General features: G+C 55.0%; 1 protein-coding gene across 1 annotated transcript in view; it reads left to right on the plus strand.

Moving 5' to 3' along the window:
• The first annotated feature begins 10,511 nt into the window (after positions 1-10,511).
• TMEM121 (transmembrane protein 121) overlaps positions 10,512-18,609 on the plus strand; it is a 37,808-nt gene continuing 29,710 nt past the window's right edge. The window contains exon 1 of the mRNA XM_059854814.1: positions 10,512-10,595. The gene's annotated coding sequence lies outside the window, so the exon portion shown is untranslated. The remainder of the gene's footprint in view (positions 10,596-18,609) is intronic.

The raw sequence follows: 18,609 nt of genomic DNA on the forward strand, positions 1-18,609 counted from the left end.
TTCTAAATGATTCATGCAGTTCATCAGCACCACGATTATCTGCTGCTTTCCAGAGCCATGTCTTCCCAAGCAGCTAAAATTCCCAGCCCCCTCCCTCTGGCCCCTCACGGCTCCTGCTGCTGGGGTATTTTCAGCCTCCAGTGGACACTGGGCAGGTCTGCCCATCAGAGAAGTTATCTCCAACCCAGCCCCTTGTGCAGTGCAGTCAGAGCACAGAGCAGGCCAGGGCTTCCCAGCCAGCACCTCTGGGATGAGGCTGCAGCCTCTGGGAAAACACATCCCACAGGTGAGGTGGCTGGAGCAGTTTACCCACGAGAAGAATTTATTTCTTCTATAATGAAAAATTCTTTCAAGGAAAAAGCATTCATTGAGATGCAAATTCACCATGCTCTGTGCAGAAAATAAACCCATTTTTCCCTGCACAAGGCTCCAGGAACCTATTTGTGATAGCCCTGCTCAACAGTGATATCTCCAGCTCCCCAGGAAAATTAGTGCACATTAGCACAGAGCAGGGCATGGATCCCAGAGCGGCGTCCTGGCCTTGCTCATCCCTGGGACATTCCAGACAGAATTAACACAATTTAGCTTTTCTGACTCATGCACTTTGCCAGGGAACTTTAAATGAGTTTTTAATGCAGAAGCCTGGTCTGCAGCATGTGAATCAGGAGCCTCTTGGGGCATTTACCAGCCAGACTGCTTTAATAGAAAAGCCCCACCACACGCAAAGCCTCGCACTGGGGGAGGCAAGGTAGCAATGCCATGTGCCGCTCATTTACAGCCAGGAGCTGATTATCCACTGACTTCAGTGGGACTGCAACTGATACCAAATCATTTAAGATCCTACAGACAAAAAAGCTCTGCTAAAAATGGCATGGCTCAGGCAGCAAGGTAAGTACTCAGACGTTGGGAAAGGCCAGGCTTGTGGTTCCCGCGCAATTTAATTTTGCTCCATGTGCACTGAAATGAGAGAAAAGCCCCAGGAGGAAGGAGTAAGTGATCATTTAACTAAACACTGCATGGCAGTGTGGATGGGGGCAGAACAGAGGTCAAACCAACTACCATAAAGCTAGCCCTGCCTAATTTTTGATGCTTGAGCTTGCAACCTTCTAACAGAGAGTTTGGCGAGATTTCCCAACCTCTTTTCTTTAAGTTTCTAGTGGCTGCAAAGCGCCCAAGGGGCAGGAGCACGGATGTGCAGAGCCCTCCTGGGCCTGGGCCTGGGCAAGCCCAGCGAGGAGCAAGGCCAGCAGCTCCAGGGTTTGGCTGGCTGACAGCTTCGGCCAGGGTTTTGGAATAATAAACTAATGGATCTACCTCGCAAAAGAGAAGTTCTTGTGATCCAGACATCTCTGGGCCTGAATCCTTTGTCTCTTCCTAAAGTGCATCAAAAGGCCACTGGTTGCCTCCAAGGCTGTCCCTGGGCATTTTGTCTTGCCAGGACTGATGCCTGCCCACGGCCCTGCCTGGGGCTTGTGTGGTGCTGGAGTCACCCTGGCCTGTGCCATCTGCCTTCCCCTGGCATTGCTCCTGCCTGGGACTCCTCGCTGAGCAGAGAAATCAGCACCACCCCAGCTTCCCCTGAAAAGCTCAGCAGGTGCCTGTACGCTGTTTGCAAAGAGCCTTAGATGTTCCTCAGCTATATCCCTATTAGCTCTCAGCCTGAAATCCTCCCAGAAATCAAACAGGAACCCTCCAGGCATTTGAAATTAAATATAGCCCAACTTTGCAGCTGCCTGGGCTTCTGCAGGGAGCTTTTGTCTCTCCCGCAGTCCCCAGCCATGCATTCCCTACACAGCCATTTGGTCTCCAAACCATAAATTGCACAGTGAGACTGCGCCTTGTCTCAGCCCTGACAGGTTTGGGTACAAGAGAGTATTTCAGGGCATCACTAGCCTCTGACAAGAGCTGCAAGCCAAAGCAGCCTGTTCAAACTGACTGATTTAAAAATGTTTATCTCTAGTAAATATTGTCTAATGCCCTAATGTCAGTTCAAAATGGACTGGGAAGTATTTCCCCCAGCAGAGAAGCAAGAAGAGTAATTAGCAAAAAAAACCCCAAATCCAGCAACAGGCAGAGTGGGAAAATAGACAGCAATCAATGGGAAAAGCAGCAAATTGGTCTGGGAAGCAGAAGCGATGAGCAGAACAAATCTCTTGTCCAAGGGGGCAAGAAAGCAGCAAAAGGGATTTTCCCCCTCTGAAGGAAGCTGAGCCCTGGGGTGCTGGGGACTGGAACCAGAGCTGTACTGAGGTGGGAAAGGCAGCGATGGGCACCGACTAGTCCTGCTTTTTCTCCGGACTGCAGCCAGCCAGCTGCTGGGGCATGGCCCCTCAGGGACAGCCTTGCCCTCCATGCCAGTGTGTGCTCCCAGCCCCTATCCCACTGCTGGGTGACTGCCTGCACAGCCAGCAGGCTGCCAGCTCCTCCACACAGCTCCCTGGAACTGCTCCTGCAGCTATAAATAATCCTCCTCTCCCTCTCTGCTCTTCCCATGGCGTCCCTGGGATGCAGAGGCACGGCGTGCCCGGGACAGCCCCTGCCCCGGGGGGTGGCACCTCTCCAGGGGTGGCTGAGCTGCGAGGACAGCCTGGGGACAACCGGGAGGTGGCTTTGTCTTGTCCCTACAGCTGTGCAGAGCTGCGAACTGGCCACAGGCTGCATCCCACAGGGTTGGGTTTGGAGCAGGTGGAAGGAGTTCCAGGGAGGGAGACCCTGGTAAGTGAGATTTTGCAAAGGGGAAGAACAGGGAGGGAGGGAGGGAATGAGGAAGGAAGGAAGTGGCGGAAGGAAGGAAGTGGTGGAAGGAAGGAAGGAAGGAAGGAAGGGGCGGAAGGAAGGAAGTGGCGGAAGGAAGTGGCGGAAGGAAGGAAGGAAGGAAGGAAGGAAGGAAGGAAGGAAGGAAGGAAGGAAGGCAAGGAAGGAAGGAAGGAAGGAAGGAAGGAAGGAAGGAAGGAAGGAAGGAAGGAAGGAAGGAAGGAAGGAAGGAAGGAAGGAAGTGGTGGAAGGAAGGAAGTGCGGAAGGAAGTGGCGGAAGGAAGGAAGGAAGTGGCGGAAGGAAGGAAGGAAGGAAGGAAGGAAGGAAGGAAGGAAGGAAGGAAGTGGCGGAAGGAAGGAAGGAAGGAAGGAAGGAAGGAAGGAAGGAAGGAAGGAAGGAAGGAAGGAAGGAAGGAAGGAAGGAAGGAAGGAAGGAAGGAAGGAAGGAAGGAAGGAAGTGGTGGAAGGAAGGAAGTGCGGAAGGAAGGAAGTGCGGAAGTGCAGAAGTGCGGAAGTGCGGAAGGAAGTGGCGGAAGGAAGGAAGTGGCGGAAGGAAGGCAGGCAAATGAGCATTTTCTTGTCCCTCCTACTGATGGAAGCCAGGAGAGCTTGCAGTGATTTTTTTTCTCTATGTTTTGCTTGTGTAGAGCGGAGCACTAAGAAGCGGCGGCGTTCCCACCGACTCCTTGCCTTGCCATAAGAAGGCATCGCTTGACCCCAGTGGCTGGAGGGATGCTGTGGGAGCTGTGTTGGCCTCCCTCCAGCACCATTCCTTGCCTATCCCTCCACTACCTTGCCTTATTAATTCATCCCTTGCCTTGCCTTGCCTTGCCTTGCCTTGCCTACCCCTCCCTGCTGTGCTCTGACTCTCCCCTATTCTTGCCCTTGTTTCCACAAGACAAGCCAGGCCTTGCCATCTCCAGGGGCATTTCTCAGCCGTGGCTGCAGCAGCAAGGTGCATCACTGGCACGAGCACAGCACCTCCTTGTCCCTGTCCTGGCTTGGGACAGGTTTGGATATGGTTGCCCTCTGAGAAAAGCCATGGGGACAGGCAGATGTTAACAGGCACGAAGAAATCTCTCAGTGGAAACACTGCTCTCCAGAGAACCTCCTTTTCAGCAGCAGCTGTGAGATTCAAAGTAATTTTTTCCCCCTCCATTTAAGGAGATGCCAATAAAAAGCACAAAACCACATTGTGGCTCCATTTTTCTGTGTAGAGGAAAGCAGAAAATACACCATTTTCTAGGAAAGTCACGATCCAAATGCCCAGGGTTTGAAAAAGAATTTTCCCTCTGACAACAATCATTTTGATCATTATCAGCTGGACTTAAAACCCACAAAGCTTTCCACAGTTTCCTGGCTCTTTGGGAGCACCAGCTCCTTACTGGGTGCCCATGTGGGCTCGGTGTCACCCCACTGGAGGACACCAGTCGATGTGCCCTGTCCCTGGGCACCCAGCCCTGCCTGCTGCCCACCCACCAGAGCCAAAGCTGGCTGATAATTGGGAACTAACTGAATCCATTGCAATTACCTTTTCCCCAGTTCTGTTCCCCCCTGGAAGGCTGAGCTCTTTTGGGCTGAGAGCAACAACTGAAATTGTCAGTTCTAATTCCCTATGGCTCCGTTTATTCGGCCAGAGGACTTCCCCAGAGTAATCAAACCCAGCCAGAAAATGCATTAAACTCACAAAACAAACACTGGTGTTTGCAGCACAAAGCCCTTCCTGTCTCATTAAGATCAATTAGGTTGTCTTGAGCAAACTTTCCCCTTTCTTTCTGCTTAGCCTGGACCATTAAGCCCATCCTCCACCTAAACAAGCTCAACGGCAAATCTGAAGGTGAAAAATGCCCACGCATCAGTGCTTTGCTTCCAGGCAAGCTCTCTCCGAAGCGCTGCAAAGATAAAGGCGGCGAGGCAGGCTGGGCATTCAGGACATGTCTCCCAGAGCCCTTTATCCCGCAGGAAGGATTCGCACACAAGACAGCTCCTCTCCATCGCTCTGGGGACCACCCTGGCACAGGCAGCAGGCTCCCCTCCGGTGAGCGGGCTGTGCTGGCAGGCAGCTGCCGCCCTCCCTGCTCAGCCCGGGTGGATGTCCTGGTGCGTTTACTGGAGGCCACAGCAAAGCCTTCCAGGGCCAGGAGTCCCAGCTGGTGCAGAAGGACACGGCTCATCTGCGGCGCTGATTTCCACCGAGCATCTGCAGCCAGGGGAAGGGAGGAATCCATTCAAGCAGCGTCAGTCCAGGCGGCGGAGTGGCCCCGGCAGCCCCAGTCCGCAGCAGCCTGGGCTGAACACCCCTGGGAGCAAGGAGGGGGAGAGAACAGCCCCGAGAGAGAGAAGGAAGGAAGTGGCGGAAGGAAGGAAGAAAGGAAGTGGCGGAAGAAAGGAAGTAGCAGAAGGAAGTGGCGGAAGGAAGTGGCGGAAGGAAGGAAGTGGCGGAAGGAAGGAAGGAAGGAAGGAAGTGGCGGAAGGAAGGAAGGAAGGAAGGAAGAAAGGAAGGAAGGAAGGAAGGAAGGAAGGAAGGAAGGAAGGAAGGAAGGAAGGAAGGAAGGAAGGAAGGAAGGAAGGAAGGAAGGAAGGAAGGAAGGAAGGAAGGAAGGAAGTAAGTGGCGGAAGGAAGGAAGTGGCAGAAGGAAGGAAGTGGCGGAAGGAAGTGGCGGAAGTGGCGGAAGTGGCGGAAGGAAGGAAGTGGCGGAAGTGGCGGAAGGAAGGAAGTGGCGGAAGGAAGGAAGTGGCGGAAGGAAGGAAGTGGCGGAAGGAAGTGGCGGAAGGAAGTGGCGGAAGTGGCGGAAGTGGCGGAAGGAAGGAAGGAAGGAAGGAAGGAAGGAAGGAAGGAAGGAAGGAAGGAAGGAAGGAAGGAAGGAAGGAAGGAAGGAAGGAAGGAAGGAAGGAAGGAAGTGGTGGAAGTGGCGGAAGGAAGTGGCGGAAGTAGCGGATGGAAGTGCGGAAGAAAGTGCGGAAGGAAGTGTAGAAGTGCGGAAGTGCGGAAATGCGGAAGTGCGGAAGGAAGGAAGTGGCGGAAGGAAGGAAGGAAGAGAAAGGGGTACCTGCTGTGAGTGGGGTGCATCCGGGCTGCACCCTGAGCCTTGAGGGCTGCTGACAGCAGCAGAGCTGCTGGGCTCGGGGCACACTCCGAGGGAGCTGCAGCAGGGACACACGGGGACACGTCCCCTCTCTCCGGGTCACAGTGACCACATGCGAATTCCCAGTTTGGCAACAGCGATCAGTGACGGGGTAGGCACCCGAAGCAGGGACTGCAGCCGCAAAGTCCCTTGGATGTGCAGCCTCCGTCCCCCCCTCCCCGCTGTGCCACACAGCCCCGCTTTCTCACAGGTACCGCACAGAGCAGAGCAGGCGTGACTTTATTGAGAGCCAGCAAGGAGAGGAAACACATAATTAAACTCCTGACTCTGGCTCCAAATATTGCATAATGAAATTAGCCCCTCGGTGCCAGGCCGTGAACTTCCCACCGAGCGGGCACGGCCCTCCGAGGCTCCCTGAGAGCCAGCTCAGCTCCCAGGGCATTCAGCAGCCCTGCTCCAGGCTGGGCACTGCCGAGCTCCCACTAAAATCACTCCCCAAAGCACACAAGGCTTGCGGATGCTGGCACAAACTCGTGCGGTTCCCACAGGGAGGGAGCTCTCCCCGCCCCGTCAGGGACCGCTCAAGGGCTCTTCAGTATCCTATTCTCGTTGAGCTTAAACACAGCAGGACTTCTGCAGGGGTTCCTGCATCGGCCCCGGCCCCACGGGAACAGGACATTCTGAGATTCTCCTTCCCAAACTAGCGCAGCTTGGCACAGGATTGCACACACTCCCGGCAGGTCCTGACTCCTGCTGCTCGGAATCCCCAGCACGAGAGAGAACAAATTTGCAACTGTGAGCCAAGAAAGTCACTCCCAGACGGTATTGCAGAGGAAAGATGGTGTTAATTCAACGGGGAGGGTGTCTGCGTGTTGCTTAGGGGTGAAAAAAGAGGAGGGAGGGGAGCTGCCCCCACCACATCTGAGAACTACAGAAGAAGCTGATAGGATTTCTGCTAGGAGGCAAATAACATCAAGAAGCCTCTGGAGATTGTTTGTTTTCTCAGAAATCTTAACATGCAAAAACTGGCAAATAAACAGCAATTTTAGAGAAACCAGTCTCTCTCTCTCTCTCTCTCTCTCTCTTTTTTCTTTTTTTCTTTTTTTTTTTTTTTTTTTTTTTACACCCAGAAGAGGCAGCCATGCAGGTCTTCTCTGGTTACTGTGCCAGGTGCTGCAAGAATGCCTGCAAAGGGAGAACCAGGACTCGTGCAGATACAGGAAACATGACATGCTTGTGTGGCCTGCTTAAGTTAGAAAAGGAATTAGGGCTTGGCTGGTGTAGGATGTTGTGCCTGTCCCAACCCCGTGCTCTGTCCCTTAGCTGGCCCAGCTGTGTGAGAGGCAGCACCTCTGCTCCAAAGGTTGGATTCATGGGTCCCACCTTGTGTGGGACTCATCCAGGACAGCAAAACTGCAGCGCAGAAGAGCCAGGAGCTGGTGCTGTCACAGCTGATGGTGTCACAGACCTTTGCACCTGCATCCTCCCCTTCTGGCAAAACTGCTCAATGCCTTGATCTCAAGTGGAGGGTGTCATTGGAGCCCCTCTTGGAAAGCTCTCTGCAGCCTGGAGGATCTGTACCTGCGAAGACACGGGAGGAAAAGGGAGCTGTGCAGTGTGAACTGTGAAGGGTGGATGGACAGAACAGCCATGGTGAAGTCCTCAGGCTGCTTTGAAGAGCAGCCTCTGCCTGCACAGAGCCCGGGAGAAACCCGTGGGGACACACTCTGGAGGGTGGGAAGTGCGAGGTGCTCTTGCCAACGAACAAAGCCATTGGCTGAAAAATTGAGTGTTTGCAACTAATTATTTTCAGTAACTGACCAGCTTTACGGATGGTTGAGGAATATTCATCAAATAAATTATTCATGATTTCTTTCCACTGATCAGCAAATCAATTAGCCACAAACCTCTCTCCAATTATTCATCCAGCTCGAGCGGGATAAATGGGGAGATTTATGACACAGACAACCAACTAATGTGTATTTCCAAACAGGGACCCTTGAGATCCATGAACCTTGTTCTGCACTGGCTCAAATGACCCCGTGCTGACTCACAGTTAAGCTCTCCGAGCTCATGCTTGTGTGCTGCCAGCTCTGTAAAGTCTCCTGTCACTCAGCACTCTTGGGAGGTGAGGCAGTGCACACCTGTGGTTTGGAGAGAGACGGTCTCAGGGGGCTCAGCAGGGCTCACAGGTGATCTGGAAACACCCCTCGACGAATAAATTAGTTGATATGGCCAAGACGAACACAAGAGCTGATGCAGAAATAACCAGTGGTGTCCATAAGGATTTGTACATTGTCAAATGTGACAATGTACAAATCTCTTCAGCTATAAACTCCACAGGTATGGACCTGTTGGCAAGTTGCATTTGTGCAATTTAGCCTCTACTGTTATAATTCCCCATAAAAGCACTCTCACACCAAAATTAAGTCACGTTGACAATATTAAGCGGCACAATAAATGTAAGTAAGGGTTATGAGACTAACAAATAGTCAAATTAGCATAAGAGCTGGCTTTGCCTCACTGGAATAACACCATTAGAGTTTGTAAAAGCAAAGCATAATTCAGCATAAGTGTGATAAGTGACCAGAACTGCACAGAGATATCTCCAAATTGCCCTGCTCTGCAAGACTTCCCATGCCAGCCACACTGGTGCTCCAGCTCAGAAGTGAGGCCTGCCTGCCATACTTGGCATGGACACAGGTCTCTCATGGCAATCTACAGTACTGCTTGTTGACATGGTTGGAAATTAGGGTTGTGGCTGGCTTGCACAGATAGAGTGAGTCCAGATGTAGGAGGGCAGCTGCTGTACATGCCAGGCAGAGCTTCTTTTCCTGCAGTAAACAGGCACAGGAACAGCAATACACTCCAGGGGAAAAGCATCACTTGCAGCTTTGATTGATCTGGTTAGTGGATTAAGCTCATATTTGTCTAAATAAACTCACAGCCTTAATCTGCTTTCATCCCACTGCCTGGGAGGGCTCCCTTCTCACAAAGCCCCATCCATAACTCCACAGGGTTCTTTCAGTTGGAGAAGCGTTGGCTACAGGCAAGAGGCAGTGAAAACACCCACTTCTGCATGGTGACCTGGTGCAGAGCAACCTCCAGGCTTGGCCTCCAGAAGCGCTTGGTTTCTCTGGCTTTGCTAACTCTCCCACAGTTAGCATCCCAGTGCATCCCAGTGCATCCCAGAACTGTAGCCACATCAGGGAGCTGAGGCAGCCAGCCCTGACAGGGGCAGCTGCAGCTTGGGAGGAGTGGGAGCCCCTGGGCCAGACAATTCTGCACCACAGAAGGGTCCCCCATTCCTGCACAGGGACAGTTCTTCCCCTCGCAGGGTGTGGAGGTGAAGTGGTTCCCACTCGGTGAAGCGCTGTGAGCCTGCCTGCGGGTGAGGCTGCGAGCAGGGCTCAGCCTGGTGTCCCTCTGCCCCGCGGTTCTCAGTGCTGCACATCCTCGCTGAGGAGGACAGCCAGAAGGAGTCACTTCTCCTGGATCACCGGTTCTGCGCCCCAGGAAAACTCTCAGTCTGAGGCTAGATGTCTGGGACAGAGCTCGCCACTCTTCAGATGCTACTGTCAAAAGCCAAAATCTGTGGAGTTAAGAGATTTCCTGCAATATCCGTTCCCATGCCGGTCACCCACATGCAAAGCCCACCTGCGACAGGGTGGTTTCAGTGCCGCTGGGGCTGGAGCTGCTGCAGCAATGTTCCCGGAGAAGCATCGTACCTGTGCCTGGGCAGGGCTGGGAGAGGTAGGAAGTTCAGAGCTGCGGCAGGAGGGGCCCTGCGAAATGGGTACTGAGGCAGGGCATGAGCCTGACGTGTGCCACCGGCGGGATGGTGCGCGACCTCTGCTGTGGGGGACGTGGGGCAGGCTGCGCGGGTCGGGAGAACACTGGGCAGCCCCTTTCCCATTTCCCCTCGGAGCTGCCGAGCCACTCCGGGGCACAGCCAGGAGAGCTCCAGTGTCCTGGGCTCTGGGGCTGACCAGAGGGCTCCTCAGGGTAGGGGCAGGGAGTCCTGGGCTCTGGCAGCGGCATCGGCTCCAGAGGTCGGCACTGAGGACTCCGGGGCTCGGGGTCTGACCGCAGCCCGCAGGGATGGAGGCGGGGGGAAAGGAGGCGAAGGCTCTGGATTCTGATGCCGCTCTTCGGTCCCAGGGATGGGTTCGACTGTGCCGAGGTCTTGGACAAGTCCCCGACCCAGCGACAAAGGGATGGGATCCCGGAGGACGGGTTGCTCCCGGACGCCGAGAGCGGCGATGGGGGACCCAGGCTGCAGGATGGCGGTGGAGGAACCCCCGGAACCCCCGGGGGACGGGGCTGCGGCCGGGGCGGCGGGCTCGGGGGTGTCGCCGGCCCCTCCCGGCGGCGGCCGACGCCCGCAGCGCCGGCGGCGCGGGGCGGAGGGGCGGTGGGCACGGCCCCCTCGCCGCGCCGCCCCCCGCCCGCCCCCAGCGCCTCCCGCGGACGGCGGAGCGCGGCGCGGGGCCGCGGGGCCGGCGCGGGGCGGCGAGCGGCGGCGGGGCGGCCGCAGCCCCCGACGGCAGCGGCGGCGATGCGGCGAGGCGGGGCGGCGGGCGGCGAGGCGGGGCGGCGGGCAGCGCGGCGGGGGCGGCGGGGCTGAGCGCCGGGCGGCCGGGGCTCCTCGGCCCCGGGGGGGGGCACCCGCCCGCCCGCCCGGCGCCGCACCCGGCTCCGCACCCGGCACACGGATTTACGGCGCGGACTGCAGCCTCCGGAGCGGCCCGGCAGGTAAGGCACGGCCGGCGGCACCTGGGGGCCTCGCCGTGCCCGCCGCGCATCCCCCCTCATCCGCCGCGGTATCGTCTCGCCGGGCTCCGGACGCGGCGCAAGTTTCCCGCATCGCGGTCCCAGCGGGCACTGTAGGACCCTGTATGTCCCTGCAGGACCGCGGCGGATGCTGCGGCGATGGGGCTGCCCCGGCTGCGAGCCCCCGCCCGCCCCTCGCCCTCCCCACCGCTCCCCGCTGCGCCCGCAGCCCCGAGCCCCCGGCCGGACAGCGGCGGGGCCGGGGTCCCGCTCGGGACCGGCCGCAGTGCCGAGGGGCCAGGGGGAGAGCGGGGTCGGCTGCTCGGGCTGCTGCGGGAGAAGGTTCTGTTGCTCTTGGACCAAACTTGGCTTCGGGGAACGTGGCCTCGGGGTGGGAGCCCCGGGAGGGACCGGTGGCACGGAGGAGCCCCGAAGGACATGCCCGGAGCCCGCTGCTGCTCAGGGTGCGGGTGTCTCGCCCCGCGGGGCCCGTCCCGCTCCTGGGGATGCTCCCTGCTAGGCCTCGGCTGGAGGCTGAGCCCGGTTTTGGAGCTCGCTTCTCCACAGGGAACGCGGACTCCTTCCAGCCTTGTGGCAGGCCTGAGTGCCGGGAGGCTCGGGATGCTCCCGTTTCCGCCTCGGGAACGCGTTCCCTTCGCAGCCGACCTCAGAAAGCGAGTGTGGGAGAGGGGACATGGCCCGCGGGAGAGGCAGCGCAGCCGGGGACATGAGGAGGGGGTCGGGTTTCCCCGAGAGTGCTGAACACGTTGTGAGTGGGACTTTCCCCCTCCTACCCCGGCCGCGGAGGCGCTGCCCACCGGCACAGCTGACGTGCCCCAAGGGCCGGGGGTGCTGCTGCGGTCCTGCCTTGCCGGTGCCATCGGGTGCGGATTTTACCGGGGAAGATCCCTGTTTGCAGCCTTTTCCCTCTTTTCCCTGCACGGTGGCAGACTGTCGCCATCGACCGTGCAGACGGGCTGTGCGGCTGAGCTGTGACTTCCCGGGGGCGTGGGGTATCGATCTGTGGCTCTGCCCTGCGGAAGGGAAGGTGTGCTCAGCCCAGCGCATCGCCCGGCGAGTCTGCTCCTGTGCTCCTGCTCCGGGGACTCGTCAGATCTGGAGTCCTCCCCCTGGACATGCCGCTGGCACACTTCTCCTTGGGCAGCCGGGCAGCTGGCACGAGGATTTAGGTGTCCCGTGGTGGTTTGTGCGGGGAAGCTGGGTGGCTCTAGCTGTGAGCCACCTTCACGTGGGCTGCCCGGTCCCAGCAGGATCCCCTCCACACCTCCCACGCTTGCTGTGCCCCGCGGGTCCTGCACGGCTCCTCGGTCTGCCTGGGGCTGCATCCCGGCTGCGGGATGTCTGCCCTGGGGGAATGGATCGCAGGTGGCACCGGGCTTCCCCCAGCTGCCTGTTGTGTACCTAAGGGCGCCCTGGCTTTATCTGCTAGAACGGATGTGAGTACGGGGGTCTGATCACTGCGTGCAAAAATCCTCCTTCAGAAATCCCCGTCTCCTGAGCATCGCTGACATAAGGTGAAACAAGCACAGATTCTGCAATTTTAGGGCTCTCTCCCGGTTTTGCTGCAACCAACAGTAGACGGGACTGAATATAAACTGGGTTTTTATCGGTTTCCCCGGGTTTTTATCTGTTTCCCGACACAAAGCTCTTGCTGTCAGAATGAAAGCAGATGTTTGGCTGCCTGTTTAAGCTAGAAACGCCTCTGGTTAGGACGCTAGCAGTTCTAGGATCTCCAGCCCATCCCCTTTACCTCGGTGGCTTCAAAGGCTGCCCGAGCAAAACTGTTCTTAAACTGCTCTGGTTGCTGCCAGAGAGGCATCCCCTGCTCCCTTTAAAAAATAATAAAGGGAATATGTACAAAAAGCCGTGGAAATGGTGGAGGAGGGTCTCGGAGCGATGTGCTGAGGGAAGTGAGCACAGCTTGGCACAGCAGCTCAGCTGGAGCTCGATCTGGCACCGAGTCCCCAGTGCTGCTTCCCTGTATCCTGGTGGGGCTCTGGGGCTTGCTGTGCCCTGCAGGCGCTCTAAGGGCTCTGCAGAGATGGATCTGGGCCCTTGCTGTGGAGAGGCAGCAGCAGCAGGGGGGTGAATATCCATGCCCAGGAGTGCCGTGCACACACCAACCTGCGAGACAGCCCTGCTCCTTCTCTGGCTCATGGATCCAGAGAGAGACAGTGCTTTCCTGTGTCTGCTTCTCAGCTTCCACAAATGGAGAGCTTGCTGTTTTGCTGTGGGACACCTAAAAGCACAGCCCGTGCACTGGGCTGGAGCTCCTCAGCTTGGTTTTCTTGTAGTTGGCAGCAGTGCTGCCCGGGGGCGGTGCAGGAGGGTCCTGCTGCTGCTGCTGCAGCCTCGGGGTGTGCCCAGGGGGACAGAGCAAGGTGGCACTTGCCCAAAAGGCCGTGGCAGGGCTCTGCTGAATCCCAGCTCCCGGGATGCTCCTTTTGCCTGGGCAGCTTGCCGCCGGTGCCCTGACAAGTAGCTTTGTGTGTAAATGGGGATTTCTTCAAAACTCCTGGGAGGAGCAGCTGACAACAAACAGCTCAGTGGCGAAAATGTGTTTGTGTGTGTGAACTACAGTCTAAATGGGAGAGGGAAAACATCCAGTTACAGAACTAATGCAAATGGAGTTGGCTTTCATCTCTCCCTGCAGCATCCTTTGTGGAAAGCATTTGCATTTCCCCAAAGTCAGTTTGCTACCTATCCTTCAAGCAAATCCAGAGCCAGAGAGCAGAGGAAAGCCTGTTTACAAGGTGTGGGGTGGCTTGCCAAATCTGGAGAGAACTGAACTCAAAATATTTGATAATGAAAAGTCTTATTTTAAGGTAGCAGCACTGAGGACAGCAGAGGATGGCCCTCACAGGCTGCGGTGTGTGCTCCACTGCTGAGTGCAGGGTCGGGGGATCATTCCTGAGCTCCTGCTGCACCAGTTCTTGCAGGTGACCCATCCAGAAGGCTGATGGGGAGGAGGGGGGCTCATAAATTCCTCTGACCTCCCCTGGCACTACTCTGAAATGCTGGTGAGATGTGGCATTCCTGCTGGGGGATCCTGGAGCTGTCCAGCATCACCCTGCTGTGGGTGTGGGAAGGCTCCCGTGGCTCCCAGCAGAGATCCACCAGCCTTGGGGTCTTCAGTGGTGTGGGGCCTCTGGGTCTGGCAGCTGCAAACAGCTCTAAAGTGGACTGCTGCCATTGTGGAGGAGCCTCCAGCCCGGCAGACAGAAACAAAACAGGATTTCAGGAGCACTCCAGCAACAGCTATTAGCTATGCTAAAAGGATTACCAGCTCTGCAGGACTCATCAAGTGTTTAAAACATAACTCAAGCATCAAAGGCGACTCTTAAAGGCTCACATTTTCACATCAAGTCACTGTGAAAATTTCGATCCAACTTAATTAAAACATTCACAAGGCTTGTTAAAAACATAAAGAGAAAAAACAAAGGCCTTTTTTCCTTAAGTACCAAGACATTTGAAGAGAGGAGTTTACAGCAAAGTATGCATATTTTTTGTTATAGAATCACCTTTGTGAAAGTCTCCTGTCTCTAGATCACTGTGTCTGACTAAGCTCAAGCTCTCCAAAAAGGAAACAAATATGTTGGTATTGTTTTTGTTGTTTTGTTTTTTCCCTGGCTAGGGACCACAGAAGAGAGATGAAAAAGTGAGAAGAGCTTTGTAGAGAAAGTTAGATAAGAGGGTGGGGGAGTGTCAAAACCAGACCTATAATAGGAAACAAGCCACTGAAGTGCTGGTGAAAGTACCTTTTATCTTGAAGGCTCCAAGTGCTGTGCAGTGCATTAATACACATAAGAGCTGAAAAGCAGTCGACAACAACTGGCACCACCACCTTTGCTGGCAGCAGAGTCACCCCAGGTGGGTCACAGGCTCACTCACCATCAGTCCCTGACTGCCTCTCTGCTTTGTCTGAGCTCATTTTTGGGCCACTCACTGGAAGAAGGACACTGAGGTGCTGGAGAAAATCCAGAGAAGGGCAACCAAGGTGGTGAAGGGTCTGGAGCACAAATCTGATGAGGAGTGGCTGAGGGAGCTGGGGGACTCAGGCTGGAGAAAGGGAGGCTCACTGGGGACCTTACAGCTCTCTACAGCCACCTGAAAAGAGGCCCTAAAAAGGTGGGAGTTGCCCAGTTCTTCCAGGTAATAAGGTAGGGCAAGAGGAAATGGTCTCAAGGTTCACCAGGGGAGGTTTGGGATGGATATTAGGGAAAACTTCTTCATAGAAAGGATTGTCAAGGACTGGAACGTGCTGCCCAGGGAAGTGGTTGAGTCACCATCCCTGGAGGGATTTAAATGATGTGCCACTTAGGGATGTCATTCAGTGGTGAATTTGGAAGTGCTAGGTTAGTGGTTGAACTCCACAGTCTTAGCAGCTTTTTCCAGTCTTAATGATTCTACGATTCTGTGTTTTGGCTGAGGTGGGATGTTGCTGATCAGCCCCATCCTAAGCCCCTCCCCATGTGTGCTTGGTCCTGGTCAGCCCCACCATCATCTTCCACAGGGCTGTGATTTAATTCTCCTTGCCTGTGATTTAATTCTCCTTGCCTGTGATGTGCCCTGTCTCGGGGACATGGGGTCATCCCAGGCTTCAGCATGTGTTCACCCTGACCACTCTCACCCTCCTCAGGGGCCCCAGTTGTTTCCAGTGCCCTGGGGAGATGTAAAACAGGTAGTCTGTTTCACACAGAGTGAAACTACTGTTTCCCTCTGCACAAGGAATTATGCCACTGGAATTATGGCTGCATTAAACACAGTATTTAAACTTAGTGAATGAGTTTTTTGGCATTCATGTAGGATTTTATCCCATTATGTTAATTTTCTTGGTTTTGATTAATATTGAATCAGCATCCCCAAAAATGGAATAAACACATCCTCTCCTTCCTCTTGTTTACATAGGAGTTTAATTTCTTCCTCTCCACACTGTCCTGCCTGGTGCTCAGAGGGGCAGTGCTGAGAAATGCCTTGAGGAGCAGAGCTGCTCCTGCTGCATCTTCCCAAGGGGATTTGCAGCCTCTCTTCCTCCTTTCCTTCTCACTTGGCCATTTTCTTGAGGCAGAATGTAGGAGCAAACATCCTCCTGTAGGGCCTGAGCAAAGAGCCTCCTGTAGGATCTGAGCAAAGAGCCTCCTGTAGGATCTGAGCAAAGAGCCTCCTGTAGGATCTGAGCAAAGAGCCTCCTGTAGGATCTGAGCAAACATCCTCCTGTAGGATCTGAGCAAAGAGCCTCCTGTAGGATCTGAGCAAAGAGCCTCCTGTAGGATCTGAGCAAACATCCTCCTGTAGGATCTGAGCAAAGAGCCTCCTGTAGGATCTGAGCAAACATCCTCCTGTAGGATCTGAGCAAACATCCTCCTGTAGGATCTGAGCAAAGAGCCTCCTGTAGGATCTGAGCAAACATCCTCCTGTAGGGCCTGAGCAAACATCCTCCTGTAGGATCTGAGCAAAGAGCCTCCTGCAGGATCTGAGCAAACATCCTCCTGTAGGATCTGAGCAAAGAGCCTCCTGTAGGATCTGAGCAAACATCCTCCTGTAGGATCTGAGCAAACATCCTCCTGTAGGATCTGAGCAAAGAGCCTCCTGTAGGATCTGAGCAAAGAGCCTCCTGTAGGATCTGAGCAAACATCCTCCTGTAGGATCTGAGCAAAGAGCCTCCTGTAGGATCTGAGCAAACATCCTCCTGTAGGATCTGAGCAAACATCCTCCTGTAGGATCTGAGCAAAGAGCCTCCTGTAGGATCTGAGCAAACATCCTCCTGTAGGGCCTGAGCAAACATCCTCCTGTAGGATCTGAGCAAAGAGCCTCCTGCAGGATCTGAGCAAACATCCTCCTGTAGGATCTGAGCAAACATCCTCCTGTAGGATCTGAGCAAAGAGCCTCCTGTAGGATCTGAGCAAACATCCTCCTGTAGGGCCTGAGCAAACATCCTCCTGTAGGATCTGAGCAAAGAGCCTCCTGCAGGATCTGAGCAAACATCCTCCTGTAGGATCTGAGCAAACATCCTCCTGTAGGATCTGAGCAAACATCCTCCTGTAGGATCTGAGCAAAGAGCCTCCTGTAGGATCTGAGCAAAGAGCCTCCTGTAGGATCTGAGCAAACATCCTCCTGTAGGATCTGAGCAAAGAGCCTCCTGTAGGATCTGAGCAAACATCCTCCTGTAGGATCTGAGCAAACATCCTCCTGTAGGATCTGAGCAAAAAGCCTCCTGTAGGGCCTGAGCAAAGAGCCTCCTGTAGGATCTGAGCAAAGAGCCTCCTGTAGGATCTGAGCAAACATCCTCATGTAGGATCTGAGCAAACATCCTCCTGTAGGGCCTGAGCAAACATCCTCCTGTAGGATCTGAGCAAAGAGCCTCCTGTAGGATCTGAGCAAACATCCTCCTGTAGGATCTGAGCAAACATCCTCCTGTAGGATCTGAGCAAAGAGCCTCCTGTAGGATCTGAGCAAACATCCTCCTGTAGGATCTGAGCAAAGAGCCTCCTGTAGGGCCTGAGCAAAGAGCCTCCTGTAGGATCTGAGCAAACATCCTCCTGTAGGGCCTGAGCAAACATCCTCCTGTAGGATCTGAGCAAAGAGCCTCCTGCAGGATCTGAGCAAAGAGCCTCCTGTAGGATCTGAGCAAAGAGCCTCCTGTAGGATCTGAGCAAAGAGCCTCCTGTAGGATCTGAGCAAAGAGCCTCCTGTAGGATCTGAGCAAAGAGCCTCCTGCCCCTGCCACCCTCTGGGCTGGGCCAGCTGTGTCCCCGTGCCAGGGACAGCGAGCTGCTGTCACACAGGGCTGGGGGCATGGGGAGGTGTGTGAGCACAGCCTTTAAACCATGTGCTCTGTGCACGCTCAGGATGGGAAATGCAGGAATTAGGAGGTAGACAGGGTTTTTCCATCAAGCCTTTATAGCACCTTCCTCACCATGTGTCTAGACATAGCTATAAATGAGGGAGAGGGCTATTACCTGGGAATAAAACTACTGAAACCAGCCCTGGAGAGCTTGATGCTGTATTTCCAAGGAACTGGGAGATCCCTTATGATGAATGTAACAATATGAAAGGCTATAAACTCACCACAGCTGGGTACTGAGTCAGGGGACACACTTAAAATGTCCCTGCCACTTGCAGCTCAGACTCAGCATTGACTGCTCTCTCTTGCCAGTCCTTGGCCATTCCAAGGGCTGCCACTTGCTCACGGATCAGCGTTCAGCCCTGCTACTCCACCAGCTCCAGTGGCATCATAAAACAGCCCAGTGGTCGTCACCATCTGATTTCTCATTGCAGTGTGGACCAGTGGTGGTGGGGAGGAGAGCAGAGGTCATCAGTGGAGCCTGGGCTGAGCAGCTCACTGGGAAACTGCCTTCACACCTGAAAACTTGAAGCAGGGACAGCAGGAGCTCTGCTGAGTGCCTGGCAGTGCTTGTGTGGGTGGGAAATGCCTGGGAACTCATCCCAGAATGCCCAGTCTCCATCCCAAGCCTTTTGATAATGGTGGAAGAAGTTATACTGCAGAGATCTAATTTTTTTTGGATGCAAAATCTCTGGTCGTTCCTTCTGCCATGTCCAGCACAGCAGGGTCTCAGTCTGCCTAAGGCTTTGCCATGCTGTGATAGCATCAGCAAAAGTAATAAAGAAGAGAATGGACTCCCTAGAAAAATACTGTGAAGCAAACCCCTGACACACTCCTGACAGTGTCTGCAGCAAAAGCCCAGGGAATTATTTTGTTCAGCTAAGAGTAACCTACCAACACTAGTCTGAGTGACTGAGTGGAGTGGCAGGGGATGTCTCTTCTGATCCTTTGGTCGAATTAGAGGACGAAAAAGGGAAGTGAAAGGGTCACACGGGTGGCTGGGACCTTTTGGGATCTGCTGGCCCATGGCTGACCTGCCCTCTGAGGGAGGGGGGGTGAGAAACAGCAGCATGGCAAGTGGTCAGGGCAGGTGCAGGCAGTGGAGAATTTGGGTCAGCACCTTTGTGGCTG

The sequence above is a fragment of the Haemorhous mexicanus genome, chromosome 9, assembly GCF_027477595.1.
Source record: "Haemorhous mexicanus isolate bHaeMex1 chromosome 9, bHaeMex1.pri, whole genome shotgun sequence".
In the NCBI taxonomy this organism is placed as follows: domain Eukaryota; kingdom Metazoa; phylum Chordata; class Aves; order Passeriformes; family Fringillidae; genus Haemorhous; species Haemorhous mexicanus.